Source organism: Mustela nigripes, chromosome 5 (genome assembly GCF_022355385.1).
Source record: "Mustela nigripes isolate SB6536 chromosome 5, MUSNIG.SB6536, whole genome shotgun sequence".
Taxonomy (NCBI): Eukaryota; Metazoa; Chordata; class Mammalia; order Carnivora; family Mustelidae; genus Mustela; species Mustela nigripes.
Genome location: NC_081561.1, coordinates 57,116,351 through 57,135,064, shown reverse-complemented (window position 1 = coordinate 57,135,064; position 18,714 = coordinate 57,116,351). Strand labels below are relative to the sequence as shown.

The following is an 18,714-nucleotide window of genomic DNA, read 5'->3' as shown; positions in this document are numbered from 1 at the left end:
ACACACCTTCCTACAGAACCTCAAACAATCAGGGAACATCATCAATGGGATTTTATTCAGTTATTAACATTTACAAAACAAATTCATTAGGACTTAAAAAACAGTTTGCTATGCAATTTTAACTGAAAATAGATTATAGAATTTTGCTGTGTAAAAATTCACCCTAAAAGACTATTAATTTAATAAGGGTGACAGAATTATGGTGTTTTCCCATAATGTTTCACATTTTCTGTTACACCCAAACATACTGCCTTACTTCTGGTAAATAATTTTGAAAGAATATTTAGTAGAGCTCGTATGACCATGGAGAGTGTTTATGTTTAATATTAAGTAAAACGTTATGTAGAGAATAAACGTTATCCGTGATCTCAGATACGTAAAAAATAAAGAAGGAGTGTGTGTATTGGGGGCAACTGTAAGAACAAGAATAGATACGTATCTTCAAAATATATAAAATAAATAAAGGAAATAACAAATATTTACAAAGCTCCTCCTCTTTGAAGAGTTTGTAGTTTTGTAGTAGTTTGTAGTATCCTGGCAGATAAACAAGACCTTTAAAGAGCATTCAGAGAACACATTCTGTTACTGTCCCTTTAAAAGTTGATCCCTGGGCGCCTGGGTGGCTCAGTGGGTTAAGCCGCTGCCTTCGGCTCAGGTCATGATCTCAGGGTCCTGGGATCGAGTCCCGCATCAGGCTCTCTGCTCAGCAGGGAGCCTGCTTCCTCCTCTCTCTCTCTGCCTGCCTCTCTGCCTACTTGTAATCTCTCTCTGTCAAATAAATAAATAAATCTTAAAAAAATAAAAAATAATAAAAATAAAAGTTGATCCCTTCTGGGGGCACCTGGCTGGCTACAGTCAGTAGAGCTCCTGACTCTTGATCTCAGGGTCATCAGTTCAAGCCCCACATTGGGGGTAGAGATGACTTTATATAAAAGTTGATACTGTCTTTTCTTCTGTGTACTAATGTCTATCCCTCAAGCCTCAGTTTCCTACTAGCTCTTCGAATCTCAGCCGAGATCTCTATATAATACCATGACCTCCGCTAACCCTGTTCCTGTCACTAGTAAATTCTCATCAGGCATCATCCCCCACCCCCAACTTTTTTTTTTTTTTTTTAAGAATTCATTTATTTGACAGACAGAGAGTGAGAAAAGGAGAGAGAGCACAAGCAAGGGGAGCGGCCGAGGGAGAGGGGGAAGCAGGCCCCCTGCTCAGCAGGGTAAACGATGTGGGGTTCGATCCTAGGACCCCAAGATCATGACCTGAGCTGAAGGCAGAGGCTTAACCCACTGAGCCACCCAGGCGCCCCATGGCATCATTTCCCTCTTTGAAACAAAAGACAAACCAAAATAGTAGGCAAAATGTCCACTCTTGAATCCAGAATTTCTGTCAAGAGCTGATGAGTAAATCCGTGTCAATCCCAATCCTGGCAGGAGATGAGGGTCTGTGCTTACTTCTCCTGTTCTTGGTAAAGAGAAAAGAAACGGCTCTTTCATATGCACCAGGACGCTGTTCCTCAAATTCTTGTGGATGAACTTTTGGAACCGGAGTATATGGCTGGTGGAACAATGACACTCCCCCCCTCCCCAAATTTCCACATCTTAATTCCCAGAACATTACACAGCAAAGAGGAATCAAGGTTACAGATGGAATTAAGGTAGGTAATCAGCTGACTGATTGCAGCTGATTACTGAAATCAGTCAGCTGATTTAGATTGAAAATGGATTATCCTGGACCATCCAGGTGGGCCCAATGTCATAGAGGGTCTTTAAAAGTGGAAGAGGGTGGCCTCCTGTGATGCAAGAGGGGCGCCATCTTGCATGGTCCTCGGGTGCAAGGCCAAACTAATGACCAAGAGCCTGGGGTAGAGCACAGTGGACATTCTAGTCCCCAGCAGTTTGCCCAGGTTCTCTGAGTGCCTCTGTGGAGCCCTGCGATGCACAGGCAAGGTGGCCACTGCCCTGGGTGTGGAAGTGCCTGACAAGAGGAAGAGCCCAATCCCAGGGATGCTCCCGGCCTGTGGCTCCTTCATCCCATCAGCACGCACCTGTGCCTGGGTGAGGTGGTCAGAGACCATCAGGGAGGGGAAAAGGGAGTGGGGGTTAGATCCAATGGAAGAACTGGTTGGATTGGACCTTCTGGAGCTTTGCTAGCTGTTGTCACCGTCACCATTATTAAAACTACTCAGAGTACAAATTCACAGCATAACTGGTGGTAGGCACTTAGTTCTTCCATGGTATTTGGAGAGCTAACACCTCTTAACCCTGACACATATGGACAGGTCAGGTCCCTGGCCATACAGTGGAACATTTCTCAGGTCCACCACCCCCTGCCATCTCATGCTGCTGGCAGCTGGCAGGCTGAGACCAGGGGTGCTACGAGACATCCTACAGTGCAGTGCATAAGATAGACCCCACAACATAAACGTCTGGCCCAAAAGGTCATTAATGCTGAGGTTCAGGAACCCTGTCTAAAGGGAGACTGGGGAGACTATATCTTTTTTTAATAAGGAAGAAATATTTATTTCATTCTGAAACCAGCATTAGGGAGACGGATGCCTGGTCAGGACAAGGAAGAACTTCTTATTTTATTTTTTGTTTTTTAATTTTTAAAAAAGATTTTATTTATTTATTTGACACAGAGAGAGAGAGTGTGAGAGAAGGAATACAAGCAGGGGCAGAAGGAGAAGCAAGCTTCCTGCCGAGCAAGGAGCCCTGTACGGGAGCTCCATCCCAGGACCCTGGGATCATGAGCTGAGCTGAAGGCAGACGCTTAATGACTGAGCCACCCAGGCGCCCCAAAGAAGAACTTTCTAATAATCAGGCTGTTGTGAGGTAGACCTCTGTGGGGAGAGTGCTCTGTCACAAGAAGGGTTTCAAGCACCACTAGAAGTTCTTGCCTCATCCTTGCTAAAATCGCAACTCAGAAAGAGAAGAGAGAGTACCTGCTCTATTCATAATGTGTTCTCCCTCCCATATTAGCTAAGAAAATCAAAACTTCACCTGGACATTATCTCAAATGTCCAACTTCCCCAGAGACTTCTGCAAAAGTGTGTGAAGCCTCTTACCTCAGGCACAGTTGATACAACTCTTGTGTAATCATTTCACAACCTAAGAAAAGACATAGGGTTCAAAAAGCAGAGTAAGAAGCAGTTCCCTATTGTGACATTAACTGAATGAAAGAGACACTGATAAGCCGAAATCCTCAACAGCTGCAAATAAAATAAAATTAATCGATTCTACTCCCATTTTGGAAATGGAAACTCATCTGCAACCAGTTTCCCAACATTCGGTGTCCTCGATAGCTTTAAGGCCGTAAATGTTCAAAGTTCCCCAAGACCACAGGGCAGTTTGCTGACTGACATCCTGGTAGGCAAGCCGTACCTTTCACATCAGGGAAACCACCTCTCTCTGAACTCTCTGAATTGTAAGGGCTTTCACAACTGGAAGTTTCTTCAAAAGGACAACCACTGAACAATAACCAGACTGATGAGGGAACAAGACAACAGGGCCATATGAGGAGCTGCTCAAGGAACCAGGGGTCTTGGCTCTGGGAAGCCCCAGATGGCACATAAGAGCTCCAGTTCTACAGAAAAAGGGCACGAATGGGAACCCAGAGCACAGGACCCTGTAGCAGGAGCTTTTCGACATTATGCTCTTCTAGCAGAGGCGCAATTGAAAAGGTCTGGGGACTCCCAGCAAGGATCCTGAAAAAGGGATTCCTGCAATGGATGAGGGTAGAAGCGGGATGGATGGGCAGGACTAGTTAGCCTTAAACCTGAACTTTCAGATCCGAAGCCTGTGAGGGCCAGCCAGGTAACTCAAATAAGCTAAACAGGACATGAGTAACAGACAAAACAGTGGTGGGAACTGTGGCAAAGGAGACCATCCAGAGAGGAACACCGCCATGCTGTTCTAGCAGGTGTTACCATGTTCCCTCTCTCTGCCTGCCTCTCTGCCTAGTTGTGATCTGTCTGTCAAATAAATAAATAAAATCTCTAAAAAAAAATAAAATCTCCTGATTTTTAAAGGGTAGCAGCTAATTCAATATTTCAAAACATAAATCAAAGAGCATCATTAGGCGCCTCTAGGAGAAACCATAGCCTCTCCCTAAACGATGCCCCGACCACTCCCAATCCTAAGGGTCTATACAGATCCCATAATCCCTGTCATATTTTGTCTGCCATTTGAATCACCAGACGGGCCACTTCAAGCCAAAATCTGATGCTCTGGCCAGTAAATCATTAATGGGGTCTGGCAAGGGAAGGTAACCAGGAGCCCAACGAGTCACCAAGATCCCAGTCCTCCACTGCACACCACGTAAATGAGGAAGGACCTCTATTTTCTTCCACACAGACACATCTCCTCCCCATCAGTGCACGTCAAAATGAGGCAGGAAAGAGAAACAGGGTTGCCTCATTGCGGCAGTTAGTTGTCCTGTCCCTGAGAAGGTCAACCGTACCCTCCAGGGTAAACAACTTCAACACACTTCCCCTGGCCCTCTAAAATTTCATCAGTGATCAACCAGGGAAAGTTCAAGAGTCCCCTGTGAGAGAGAATGCTTCACTAAGGGAAACAGCCCTATTCAACTTTGGTTCACAGCCCTCTCCAGAAATTCTGCTGCCACGTATAGATTTTCAATTATCAACAGATCTTTGCACTCAGATATCTGCACATGGCTGTATCCAGGACAAAGGCAAATGTGCTAACTTTCTTCTAAATTTTTATTACAGTTTATTACAGTTCCCAGACTCATAGTCTTATCTAGGATTCTACCTAATCACACTCTGCTCCCCAGAGTAAGCCAGCTAAGACTGTAGCATTATTTCCCTACATTCTAGGGTGGTGTGTTTTGTGGGTAACTCTTATTTAGGATTTTCCAACCTTCTGAGCAGATCAAAATATGTTTTTTGTACAAGAAACATAATTTGTTGGAAAGAATAAACTGAGTCCAAATAATTACGTTTATTATAAAATTATTATAAAATTTCTGAAAATGAAGCACAGGAAATTCAAAGTCACACACCATTAGCAATTAATAGTAATAATGTCCTACGTTACCTTTAAGAGCATAATGACTAGCTTATTTCTTTTTACGAGAGGAGTGGACCAGATGTAGCAATGTCATCGTAGCTAGGTAGATGGGACATGTGTGAGAGACGAATAAAGGCACTTCCTACTCTACCTCCCGAAGCAGCTTCCACCCACCCACTTCTACCACGGTCTGCTGGGTCACCATGATCAACCCAGGGCAGGTCTCCTTATAGCTCTTCTCCTCCTGTGACCCACTCTTCACGCTGCACTCACAGTGACCTCTGAAGCAATCTATCACGTCACGCCTCTGCCTTTAACTTCCCACTGCACTTCAAGTCCAGACGGCGAACCTCGGCCTACGGGGCTCTGCATGACCTGGCCCCCGGCCTTCAACCTCACTCCACCAGCCGCACTGCCCTCCGACTATGCCTGGAACACACTGAGCTTGGTGTCAGGACTGTGTGATTGTGGGTCTCTGCACCAGAATAATCGGTTAGTATTCTGGGAGCTCATCTCAAGGTCATCCCTCAGAAAGATGACACATTAGGGGGCGCCTGGGTGGCTCAGTGGGATAAGCACCTGCCTTCGGCTCAGGTCGTGATCCCTGGAATTGAGCCCCATGCTGGGCTCCCTGATTGGCGCAAAGCCAGCTTCTCCTTCTCCCTCTGCCCTCCTCCCTGCTCTTGCTCTCTCTTTCTGTCTCTCAAATAAATAAATAAAATCTGAAAAAAGAGAGAGAGAAAAGAAAGATAGAGCTCTCTTTAAAACCCAGTCTAAGGGAGCACCTGGGTGGCTCAGCTGGTTAAAGCATCTGGCACTTGAGTTTCGACTCAGGTCATGAACTTGGATTGTGGGACTGAGCCTGTGTCAGACTCCATGGCTCGGTGTGGAGTCTGCTTGTCCCTCTCCCTCTGTTCCTTCCCCTGCTTGCTCTCATGTGCTCTCTCTCTCTCAAAAAAATAAATAAAATCTAGAAAAAAATAAAACCCAATCTAAGAAGCTGGGGCCTTCCAACTTGTCCATCTCTCTCTCTCTCTCTCTCTCTCTCACACACACACACACACACACACACACACACACACATCACAGTACTCTACCATGGCTGTTTCCTTTTCTCCAAAACATCTAGTAATATCTAAATTTGCCTTGCTCGTCCCTCGATTCTAGAACAGGGAATCCATAAGGACAGAGACCATATCGGTCTTATTCACTGTACTGTATACAGTGCCATGCACATAGTAGGTGCTCAGTAAGTATCTCTTGAAGTCAATGAAGGAATGAACAAAACTATCCCATGTAATCCAATCAATATTGATTCTTAATAGCAGGCTTTTTCTTTCTCAACTGCTAAGTTAGTTTTTTTTTCTTTTTTAAACTACGAGCCTATATATATTAGACTGTTTCTATTAGTGTGTTCTGAGTCATACCTGCAAAATAGAGCAAGTGACAGTGAAGGTACATAACAGGTGCCTGGCTTCATAGAAAGAGGCAGTAAAATCTGCTGCCCATTCCTTCAAAATAGTGATTCCTTAGAATTCTGGGACAATGCGATTTTACAACTTGATGTTCCCCTTTAGGGGCTCTTCACTCAATACTTTCTCTTCAATGCTTCACTTTCATGGAAATTTCTCAGTGTCTCAAGAGGACACTCTAGCCAATTATCTGATGAGGCTTCAGAGGAACCAAGGTATACATAACCTGATGATCACCTTCCTTTCCAGGAAATACCCATTTTCTGGGGTGTCACTGAACGGAACACAGATTCCTAAACTCCAGCTGACATTCCTGAGGGACCCCACTCCTGCAGTTTCCTTACTGCTCTGTGATGAGAGTCTCAAACAGGATGATAATGTGTATTAGCCTGGAAACCTCACTGGGTGGAGAATGCATAACCCTCACTACTGACCATTCAAAGGGCACAGACATCCATTGCAGAGGAAATGAGGAAACAACTGCCAGGGAGGGGTCTGTTTTCAGGAAAGCTTTTGGGTGCTGGGCATGCCCTCATCACACCTCAGAAGGGATTTCCCAACCGTAAAATGAGTGACTGAACCAGATTAATATCCCTCACATCTCCCTGGTGTCAGCCTTGAGCACAGAGGGCCCAGTTCCGCCAAGAGCATCACCATGCCTCCACAGCAGCAACTCCTGTGCGAATGTCTGGGGAAGGGAAGGAACACTCAGGGTCCATGTGCAATGTGTGCAAGCTGGAAAATGCCAAGGGGGTGGGATCTCTCACCAGCTTCTAGGAGACCACCAGAATTCCCTCTGTGAGGAGATCCGCTGGGGTGCCAGCAGTTCACCCGGGCCTTGTGGTGGCCCATACTTAATGCCCGGATCCCTGAGTGGCATGGGAGCCCACGATTTTGTCCTGAGCCTTGTGCGACTGTCAACTCTTTATGGAATACACTTCCCAGGTCCTACTTAACATACCTGAGCTCCCAGCTCAGGGTTCTCACTTGGGTCAAAGGTAATTTGCACAAGACTTATTTGTTCACACAAAGCTCTCCTAAACCTGAGCTTGGGTGTCCTTCAAAAACAAACAAACAAACAAACAAACAACAACAACAAAACAACAACAAAACCCTGCAAGCTCCCTTTTCTGATTCCCACCCACGTCTGCGTGGTCCTTCCTCATCACCTCTGCAGTAACCCCAAGAACCACAGGCCTGAATGCAAGCCTACCCTTTTAGTTTGAGGAGCTAGAAACTTCTACCACAAACTCCCGAGTGTGATGGGGGAAGACAAGGTTCTCTGCTGCCTGATCTGTCTGTCTTTCTGTAAGCAAGCTTCCCCTTTACTCCGGATAAGCCGCGGATGGGGAGCTCTAGGATGTGCCGCGCAGGCGAGCACAACAGAGGGAGTGCACTGTTTTTCTAATTCTATTCCTAAAACAGCGGCTCAGAACTGGACTCCGGAAAATGCAAGGCTCCGCAGAGAGGTGTTCCTTGTTTTGTCCCAGCGGAGATCTAGAGATAAGAAATCTCCGTGTGTTCCCTGTTCCCCTGACCTGATTCCCTCTCCGTACCGAATTCTTACGTTGTCTCCCCAGGCCTTCCCAAGGTTGCCGCCTCGGGAAAATATGTTAAAAGAACTGGGTTCGAATTCCGTCACCCTCCCCGCAAAGATCCCAGCGCTGTCGCGAAGGGGCAGGGGAAGCGAGTCGGACCCCTGCCCCTGGCAGGAGGTGGTACGGTTCCCGTCCTCTCCAGCTCCCCACGCCCGTGGCCGTGGCCGCTCCGGGATCGCCGTCCTCCCGCGCCGCGCAGCCCCAGCCCGAGCCCAGCGCGCCCCGCACCTCCGCGGCCTCCCGCCTCGCCCCGCGCTGCCTCCTCACCCGGGTGAGCTGCTTGCCGGAACCAGGGCCCCCCCACCGGAGCGTGCAGACCCCGACTGCAGATCGCCGCCAGCGCTGCGGGCCTCTGCCAGCCGCAGTCCCCGCGGGCGCGCGGCGGGTGGGTGGGCAGCGCGTCTGCTGGGCGCTCCAAGTCCGCCCCGGCGCGGCGGGAGGAGGGACGGGGAGGAGCGTGTGGCCGCCGGCCTCCGCAGGCAGAGGCACTCGGGCGCCGGCTCGCTCAGGCGCAGCCAGCACCCTCCCCCGCGGTGGTCTTGCAACCCGCATCCACCTAGGGGTGGACCTCAACGTGCTTGAGGCGGTTGCGGTGCCTCCCGATTTCTCTTCTCAGACTCCTTTCGGATCAGATCTGCTCCCTGCTTTCCTCGGCATCAAGCCACCCTGGTCTGTCCTACCAACTTTCCAGTGACTCCGCTTCCCCGTGTAATCTGAAATACCGTGTCCAGTCCCCAGTTCCGTGCCCGGTGCGTTACATCCCGACTCAGAAATGCGTGCGCTGGGCCCGGGGCTGGAAGGCTGGAGGGCTGTGTCCGTTTCATTTCTGCGTGGAGGGGCTGGGGAGGACGATCAGAAGGACATTATGACGGGAAAGGCGGAAAGAAGGGGCAATCTCGTAACTCAGTTTAATCCAGTTCCTTGGGGTTTAACTGAAACTCCCTCCTTCGTTTTCCAACGCTTTCTCCTCGATCCACTTTCTCATTAAAATGTATTCATTTAAAGCTTCATATAGAGACTCCAGGAAAATAGTTGGAAATTCATGGACAGCCTTAGGACAGTTCGGTATTTTATTAAATAGTGATTTTTGGGTTTTGGTGAGGTGACGTACCTGCAGATGAAATTTATTTTACTTTTATTCCGAGGACTCTGTGGTAACAGTGCACGGATTAGAGCTCATTTCTTGCACTTAGTGGCATAACTTGCACCATTTTTTTTTGTTTTTGTTTTTTGTTTTTTGTTTTTGTTTTTTTTAATCCTTTCTGCTTCTCAGTTTCCTCATGAGTAAAATGGAGGTAATCAAAATACAACAGTCAGAGGCTGAAATGCTAGGACAGAGCGGGCACCTGGGGAAACATTCATTCAGGCTGTTATCTTACTATCAGTGTCTTTAAAGAAGCAGTGACTTATTTTAAATAACCTAACCATAGAGGAAAATTTAAATAAAACTGCATCAGCTTAATGACATTTCCCTGTACTTCCTGTGATATTAATGTGTTATGAATATAAATGTAAAAGGGTACATTTGCCCTACTTAAGAGATCTCTAAGGACCTCCTCTTTTTGACCTTAGACCAAATGAAGAAGCTGGAGTCTTAGCATTACACCTATAAAGGTGGTGGGCTTTGGAAGCAGGTCTAGAAGGCAGGTAGGATATATTTTGCTGGTTTCTTTCAATGCCAGCTCTATGCTTTCCCCATCAAAATCAGACCAGATTCTCGATGGAAAGACAATGCTGGCAGTTAGCAGGTTAGTGCCTGGAGAAAATACCCAGGTAGGGTTGCCAGATTTAGAAAAACAAAAACAAAAACAAAAACAAAACAAAAAAACAGGATACCCAGTTAAAATTGAATTTCAGATAAACAACAAAAAGCTAAAATATATGTATACATATATCACATATAAATTTTTATATAAATATAAATATATAAATAAATGTAAGTATATTACATTCAATTTTGGGGACATACTTATACTAAAAATCTTTCATTGCTTATCTGAAGTTCAAATTTAATTGGGCATCCTTTTTTTTTTTTTTTTAACCTGGCAAACCCAGTCTGGTGAAATTAATAAAGAATGGGGCCTCACATTCCAAAAGAATGGCAAATTTTCAAGGACATACTGATTAAAAAGTGGATCTGATGTGGATTTCATTTTAATATTATGTAGTAAAAGGGAAAGAATTGCATACTTGTTTTTATAAGTTGATTCTTTGTTGAGCTATTTCTTATTTTTTACTCCTGTTTCCATCAACATAGCAGTGCTTATGCACCTCTTCAATATAAGCAAAAGTGATGACTCTCCCCTCAATCAAGATACTGGATTAAATGGTAATAATGTGCTTAGTAGTATTTTCAAATAGTGTTTATTAAGGGCCAACCTTATGTCACTTACTATTTCTGACTGTGACCTGCAGACTAAGAAAATCACAATACAGAGTGCTGTCCCATCAGGTAGGCAGAGCACTGTGAAAATTCAGAGGAGTGAGTTGTTAATTATCCTTGGAAAGTGTTGAAGTTGGGGATCCAAGAAAAATGAGGCTCCAACACAGATGAACAGAACAAGGGAATTCCAGGATGATAACTAGGCCTAGCCTGTAAGCCAACCAATCCTGATAAAAATAATAAACTGGAGGAGAAAGTGGGATTCAAGAAAACTGAAAGTTTGATTGGGAACTTGGAAACCCCTGAGGTGATGAATGCAAACAAAAAAATTAGAACATTAAGTTAATTAAATTTAAAATTTAGTAAGTTAAAAGTAGGAACTCCAAGGGAGGAAATGCCCAGAAAAGGCATACTACTAGTGTGACACAGCTTTTAATAGATTGACTGAACACTGAGAGGTAGCTAAACACAGAGACTACATTTATTTATTTATTTTTAAGATTTTATTTATTTATTTATTTGACAGAGATCACAAGGCAGAGAGGCAGGCAGAGAGAGAAGGAAGCAGATTCCCCACAGAGCAGAGAGCCTGATGTGGGGCTTGATCCCAGGACCCTGAGATCACGACCCGAGCCTAAGGCGGAGGTCTAACACACTGAGCCACTCAGGTGCCCCCAGAGACTACATTTAAGCTAGAAATCCAAAAATACACCTCTCTGAATGACCCAGAGAAGAGAGTATAATCAGAGTGCTCCACTAGACCATAAGGAACAATATTCACATAATCTCATAGTGGGAACATTGCTCATTGGTTTTCAACTTTTAGAATCACCTTATCAACAAGCCAAAGGAGAATTAACCATGATTATACAAAAGAATGAAAATATGATTAATTTTTTTCAATGTGAAAATAAAGGTAGGCAGGTGGCAGGAAGTAGAAGTGGGGAGCAGGGTGGACAGTAGGTTGGGTTACTAAAGGTCTCATTTTAGAAAACTGAGAGTCAAGAGATACTAAGCTGGTAGGACGAAGAAAATGCATAGTGACGCATAGTTCTGCGGAGGGGAGAGCAGCAGAGGGCCCGAGTATAGATACAATTCTATCAGGAGCCTCAGGCAAGAGAAGAGAGAAGGCCAGTGGGTTTGTGAAATACATGCTCACTTTCCTACTAGCAATTAGATAGCCAGTTCCTAAGATGATACACCAAGAAATAATAGTCTAGCATATTCTTTTGGAAACACATGGAGGTCACCAGAATTCCAACAAGAAAAATTGTTAAGAGTGATGATCTTGGGGGAACCTGCCTGGGGTTGGTGTGGGCCGAGGTGGGAGGGCCTGGCTTTTCTGTTTTAGTATTTCAGAACAATTTAACTATGTGAAGTATGTGCATGATTAGAGTGATTAAGATTTACAACTTCTGAAGAATAAGAATTTGTGAAAAGGAAAGCTTCCCTGAGAGAGTGGCGTGTGTGAATGAGTAGGAGGTCACCTCGAAGAAAGAGGGCAAGAGCATGTGGAGTGCTGGCACGGAATGTGGAACTACATCAGCAAAGGCACAGGGGCCTAAACGTGAATGATAGTCCTTGGGAACTTGACATTCAGCCGTCCGCAAGCCTTGGGTGTATAGATAGGATGGCACAGAAGAGAAGGATGACAAAGTAAGCTGGCACAACTAACAGAGTCTTCTGAGTGATGCAATGGAGTTTAGATTATGAGCTCCTTAAGCATGGGGTCTGTGTCATTTTTATTCCCCTGCATCTAATATGGAGTGTAGCACACAGTCGTTGCCACCCCCACCCGCCAAAATGTTTTCTAAATGAATGCAAAATATCTTGGGGGCAATGGGAAACCATTGCTTACATCTGTAAGCAGTAGCATTACTGGTTTCTAGAAGACAATTTTGAACTGAAAAAAGATGCATTGAGATTGGAGAAACTGAAAACAGGGGCTGAATTAGGAGGCTCTGGGGTAAAAGGTCACAATGGTATAACTAGGACAGTGACAGTGGGAAGTGAGATGGGAAGACCCACTTATGAGATATCAGTAAGGGGTGAAGGAGACAGCAGAGGGATTAGTCCACAATGGCCCTGAAATCTCCAGCTGGGGAAACCAGGTAGGTGATGGAACTATTGAGAAAAGAAAGTTAGGGAAAGGGACAGGTTGGAAAAGTGAGACAATAAACACAATTCTGAATACATTGAGTTTGAAAGACCTGAGGCTGATGTTTTTAAATTGGGACCATGAACCATTAATGGCCTATTAAATGTACTTGATGAGTTGAGACAAATTTTGTTTTAGAGTTAACTAGGTTCCAGGGGCTTGAACTCACAACCCTGAGATGAAGACCTGAGCTGAGATTACGAGTAGGATCCTTAACTGACTGAGCCACCTGAGCCACCCAGGTGCCCTGACACATATATTTTTAATGAAATGGAACATGATAGATTTCAAAGTATTTCCCGCATGGTAAAGTTAAGTGTTGTCTCCTAGAAGCTCTGTTTTCACTTTACACATACAGAGGTAACTGACACAGAATGTATTTTCTACCGTGTGTCAAAAAAATGTTTGAAGCCTTTGCCCTTGGACACGAGGCCAAACAAGTGGTGGGTGGAGTTGACTTACTCTGCTCAGAAGCTGTCTGTGCACATTTCTTTCCAGCTCTGTATTCAGTGACTTCACACTGGTAGCTTGAAATCAGCCAGAGGGAGGTTTCCTGCCACAGAAATCAGCAAATGCTACAAAATGAGCTTTTCTTTCCCTACAGTGAGCTAGCACATCTGGGTAGAACCATCTTCTAGGCCGTTGGTTACACAGGTCTGAAGCTCAGTCTTGGGCTCTGGGCAGAAGTAATTTATTTGGAAGTGAAAATGTTGGGAACTCATGGGATTAGTCGTTGAGGGTTTGCAGAGGAAGCAGAGGTAGAAGACAGAATTCTGAAGAACATCAACAGTCATGGACAGGAGGAGGAAGAGGAACTACAGAATGAAACTGAGAGAGGTTAGTCAACGTGAGGATAGGGAATGGGAGAGAGAAGCTCTGCAGAAGTCAATAGAGAAAAGAAGTTTTACAAGATACGTATCACCAACACTGTTGATTAGATAGAAGGAAAGAAGACTGAAGGAAGGGTCAGGAGGCTCAGTAATAAGGAAGGCATGGCAACTGCTAAAACTATTTGCATCGTAATAGAGGGGTATAGGCAGAGGATTAGTAAAGAGAAGAAGTGGAGATACAAGGGCAAAGAGTGTAGACCACCTTTAAGATATCTGATGGAAGGGCACCTGGGTGGTTCAGTGGGTTAAGCCGCTGCCTTCGGCTCAGGTCATGATCTCAGGGTCGTGGGATCGAGTACCGCATCGGGTTCTCTGCTCGGCAGGGAGCCTGCTTCCCTCTCTCTCTCTCTCTCTGCCTGCCTCTCCATCTGCTTGTGATTTCTCTCTGTCAAATAAATAAATAAAATCTTAAAAAAAAAAAAAAGATATCTGATGGAGAATCAAAGGAGAGAGATAAGGGCCATAGCTTGGGTGAGAGGGCTTGAGCCGAATGACAATCTGGGGACTTCTCATGGGCCCTGCCTGAGGGTGTTTGAAACTTTCTGAGCTTCCTGCAGCCAGAATTCCCTCCTTATTCACAGAATCAGTCGGTCTGGTCCTGTGCGTCCCCGGTGATGTTTGCTGTTCCAGGAAGGAGGCCACAGATGCTTATCTGTCTTAGAAAACTGGAGAGCAGACTGGCCAAAGGCAAAGAAAATAAGGAAACTGATGGCCATTTGAAAGAAGATTTTTTTCGTAGTTAAGATGTCATAATACTTTCTTGTTAGAAATCTAAACAAAACAAAGTAACAACACAGAAAGTGGGGGGGGGGTCCCCCAACCCTCACCTGATTAAGTAATTACTGAACATTTGGTCCATATCTTCCAGATATGGTGCAGTAATTAAAAGGGCTGAGTCAGACAGGCCTGGGCTTGAACCCAGCTCTAACTTTCCTAGTTCTAAAAGCCTTTGGCAAGTTAGATAGCCTTTTAACCCCTCGGCTTCCTAATCTGTACATAGAAATAATAATAGCGCTTGTATCAGAAGGCTGCAGTAAGAACTAAAAGGGATAATTCACGTAAGTTGCTTAGAACAATATTTGGCAAACAGAGCGAGCCACTGAAATGTATCTTTTTTATGTATATACAGAGACATGCACATTTATACATCTACACGCATATGGGAAAGAGAATTCATGTATATCAGTACACACATACATACGTGACATGAATAACTAGGAGGAACTGAAAAACATTGGTGACTTGAGTGGGTTGGAAGAAACTACCCTGAGGCAGAGTGACAGAAGTAGAAAGGTACAATGTCATGGTCAGAGGAAGGAATTTGAAGCACAAGACTATAGAGGTAAAGCACTCACTTCTAGGAGACAACAGGTCCCAAATGGTCATAGCTCTGAAGTTCTAAAGGATCTTTTACTCAATATTTTAGCCAATTCCAGGACTCATTATCCAAGCCAGGCTAAGCCTTCTTTCTTCTTTGGTAGTGTCTACATACCCTTTGTAGACTCGGTTTACTTAAAGACCCTGAAGCTGATGATGTCACCACTGACTTGTTTGTATGTGTTCAGTAATTGGGCTAGATGATCTGGCTTGTCAAACTGGTCTCCAGGAAATTTTTTCTTGCCCAAGTCATTGATAACCTTACTAACCCTCAATCAAGACGTAGGAAGCATTGTGCTACATCCAGGACTCCCAGGTTACTGTTAATGACACTGTGCTTCAAGGTGACGTGGCATGTTTTTGTTTTTTAAGATTTTATTTATATATATAGAGAGAGATCACAAGTAGGCAGAGAGGCAGGCAGAGAAAGAGGGGGAAGCAGGCTCCCTGCTGAGCAGAGTGCCCGATGTGGGGCTCAATCCCAGGACCCTGAGATCATGACCTGAGCGTAAAGCAGAGGCTTAACCCACTGAGCCACCCAGGCGCCCCGTGACCTGACTTTATTATCCGGTGGCCAAGTTATGTGAGCCTACAAGCACAGTGTCAGCAACATCCTCCTTCCCATTCCTGCCATCACTATACTAATCAAGGTCCTCAAAAGCTCTACCCTTGACAATTACAAAGTGTTTCTTTTGTTTACATAAGTCACACATGCTCATTATATGAAAAAAATTTTTTTTTAAAGATTTTATTTATTTATTTGAAAGAGAGTGAGAGAGAGAAGCAGAACCTCCACTGAGCAGGGAGCCCGATGTTGGGCTGGATTCCAGGACCCTGGGATCATGACCTGAGCCAAAAGCAGACACTTAACCAACTGAGCCACCAAGGCAGCCCTGGAAAAATGGTTTTTAATACCAATTTGGTTTATGTCCCATTAACCATTTCTCCACACAAGCAAGAACATACATATATCAAATTATTGGTCATTTTGTAAGATCCTATTTTAATTTAGCAGCATATTCCTAATATCCTACTATCCTAATATTAGGATAATATCCTAATATCCTAATATTCCTAATATCCTAATATTTTACCAAACCAATAGATACATATCAGTAGTATCAGTAGTATCAATTTAAGAGACTACATAATATTTTCCCTTACTGAAATTTGAGTTATTTACTAGAGATTTGGGTTATTCATCATTTTTAGTTTTTGAAATAGCACTTCAGTGATGATCCTTACATGTTAACCCTTGTGACTATTTTTAATTATTTCTTTGTGTTAGATCCCTGGAAATGGATTTCCTGAATCACAGTGTATGCATTTTTATTGCCTTCTAAGTCTTTCTGTACACACATTACAAGTCCTTGTGGCAAACTGTCTAAAAATGTGGACTTAAAATTATTTGACTTCCCCCCTCAGACACTGCCAATGTTTCCTGTTGCACATGGGGAGAAGTGAAGTCCAGATATCCTGACAGGGCAAGCATGGCTCTCCAGCATCTGGCCTCCTTTTCACCTAGGTCTTCTGTGTTCAACCCACTTTACGTGCAGCCATTCTGGACTCCATGTTGGGGCCTCCCATTTGCTGGTAGAATTTCTACTTTATTGGCCCAGATCCTGGCAGGAAGCACGTGGCATCCTCGACCTGGATGACTTGATGAGTGTTGGATTCAGGGACTATTTAGTGAGGGGAGAGTAGGATTTCAGGAACCCTGAAAGGCACAGTGCAGTGCCTTGAAATGTCTGGACAAGAGATGCTAGGTTGAAGGACTGACGGGTACCAAAGATCCCCTCTTTGACTAGGAGGCTCCGTGTAAGCTCCTACAGGATTGACATAGACAGAAGGGAACACATGATTTGGCAGTCACAGATGGAACCTGACACTCACCTTCACAGTTTCAGATACAGGAACCCTGAAACCTCCCTGACATCTGGCTCCAACAGTAACACTGTCAGGAGCTGAGTCTGACCAGTTCTCACATTCAGCCCTCCACCAGCAGGAGACAAATCTGGCCTGAGTATGCTTAAGTCCTCGGCAAAATATATTCCAAACTTGATATTAAGACTGATGAGGAATGGGCGCCTGGGTGGCTCAATCAGTTAAGCATCTGCCTTTAGCTCAGGTTGTGTGTTCTCAGGGTCCTGGGATCAAGCCTCACATTAGGCTCCTTACTCAGTGGGGAGCTGGCTTCTCCCTCTCCTTCTGCCTTGGTGCTCTCTCTTTCTCTCTCAAATAAATAAATAAAATATTGATGGGTAATATCCCTAAAACATGAGGGTGATACCTAATGCACAAAGGCATTCAATAAATATCTCATTCCTTCTTAGCCTTCCCGGGTGCCAGATCACCATTCTGTCTACCTCATTGCATCACCTCCTTCACAACTATTGGTTTGAAGACAAAGTCTCTATGGGTCTGTTATTATTATCTTCTTTCGAATTGGAGGAAGGTAGAAGAAAATAAAATTGCAGTGTCCTGAGCAGGGGGCAACAGTAAGCAGTAAATATGAAAGGGAATGGCAAAGCAGCCCAGCCCACCCTTGAACTTGTGGTCACCATGCATCTACCCTGGTTAGGGTGAGAGAGACAGTAAGCCATGTACTGAAACAGTAGCAGTGTGACTTGAATTAAATAACAGGATGTCAACGGGTCCCAACATTCTCATCTCTAAAATGAATTTTTGAATCATGATTTCTAGAATCTGTCCCAGATCTAAAAATGTTTTTTAAAAAAAGATTTTATTTATTTATTTATTTATTTGACAGAGATCACAAGTAGACAGAGAGGCAGGCAGAGAGAGAGGAAGGGAAACAGGCTCCCTGCTGAGCAGAGAGCCCAATACAATGTGGGGCTTGATCCCAGGACCCTGAGATCATGACCAGAGCCAAAGGCAGAGGCTTTAACCCACTGAGCCACCCAGACACCCCTAAAAATGGTTTCTATGGACAAGATACTCCATGGAGGTCACCTCAGTCAGAAATGTTAGTTTCAGTGTCTGAGCCGGGGTGAACAAAAACCAATAGCTGGGCCACAGGTATTGCCCAGCAGTCTCTGCCACCCCTCACAATATGAGCAAGAGACCTTTGAGGGTAGATTTTTGACATTAACCCCAGATGGAAGTTATTCATTCAGTCACAATCTGAAAAAATTAAAATGTCGATACAAATGGCACACAAAGCTTTATAAAAGTAAGACCAAGATAAATCCTCATCTTACAAAAATATTAATTATTTGTATAATAACAAGAATTGTATCCCTGCTAATGGGATACTGAATGCTTTTCAATATTCTGTCTTTTACTTTGGACTCTCTTCTCAAAGAAGAAAGGAACACCAGTGCCTTGTTCTCCAGAGGCCAACACAGTGTCTGGCAGATACAAGGCATTCAATAAATACATGTGGGGTGAAAGGTACCAGAGAAAGGGAAGGGGAAAGAAAAAAGAAAGAGGGAGGAAGAGGAGGAGGGGGAGGGGGAGGAGGAGGGGGAGGAGGGGAAGAAGGAAGAGAAGGAAGGAAGGATAGGAGGGAGGCAAGAGGAAGGCAGGAAGAAGTCCTCTTAGACCAGCATCATATAAAGATACGTGATGCTAGAATAAGGAATCAAAAAGAAGAGACAAGGAGAAAGGACCTGAAGATTTTCTCCCTCCCTTCCTTTCTTCCTCTACCCTGTTCCAGGCGCTGTATAAATTATTTGAGTTACTCATCTTCCATTGCCTTATAAGAAAAGTGTTAAAACCTCATTTTATTAGTGAGAAATAAGAGTTTCAGCAAAGTTAAGGGACTTCCCAAGATCTCACCC

At 44.5% G+C, this 18,714-nt stretch overlaps 1 protein-coding gene across 6 annotated transcripts in view; it reads right to left on the bottom strand.

Moving 5' to 3' along the window:
* PLA2G7 (phospholipase A2 group VII) overlaps positions 1 to 8,650 on the bottom strand; it is a 39,101-nt gene extending 30,451 nt beyond the window's left edge. For 2 of the 6 annotated variants that reach the window (XM_059400308.1, XM_059400306.1), the window contains exon 1: positions 8,371 to 8,647. The gene's annotated coding sequence lies outside the window, so the exon portion shown is untranslated. Of the gene's footprint in view, positions 1 to 1,345; positions 1,460 to 3,067; positions 3,111 to 8,370 lie in introns of all 6 variants that reach the window. The other 4 variants (XM_059400307.1, XM_059400309.1, XM_059400310.1 and 1 more) reach the window with 4 other exon arrangements.
* Positions 8,651 to 18,714: the final 10,064 nt, after the last annotated feature.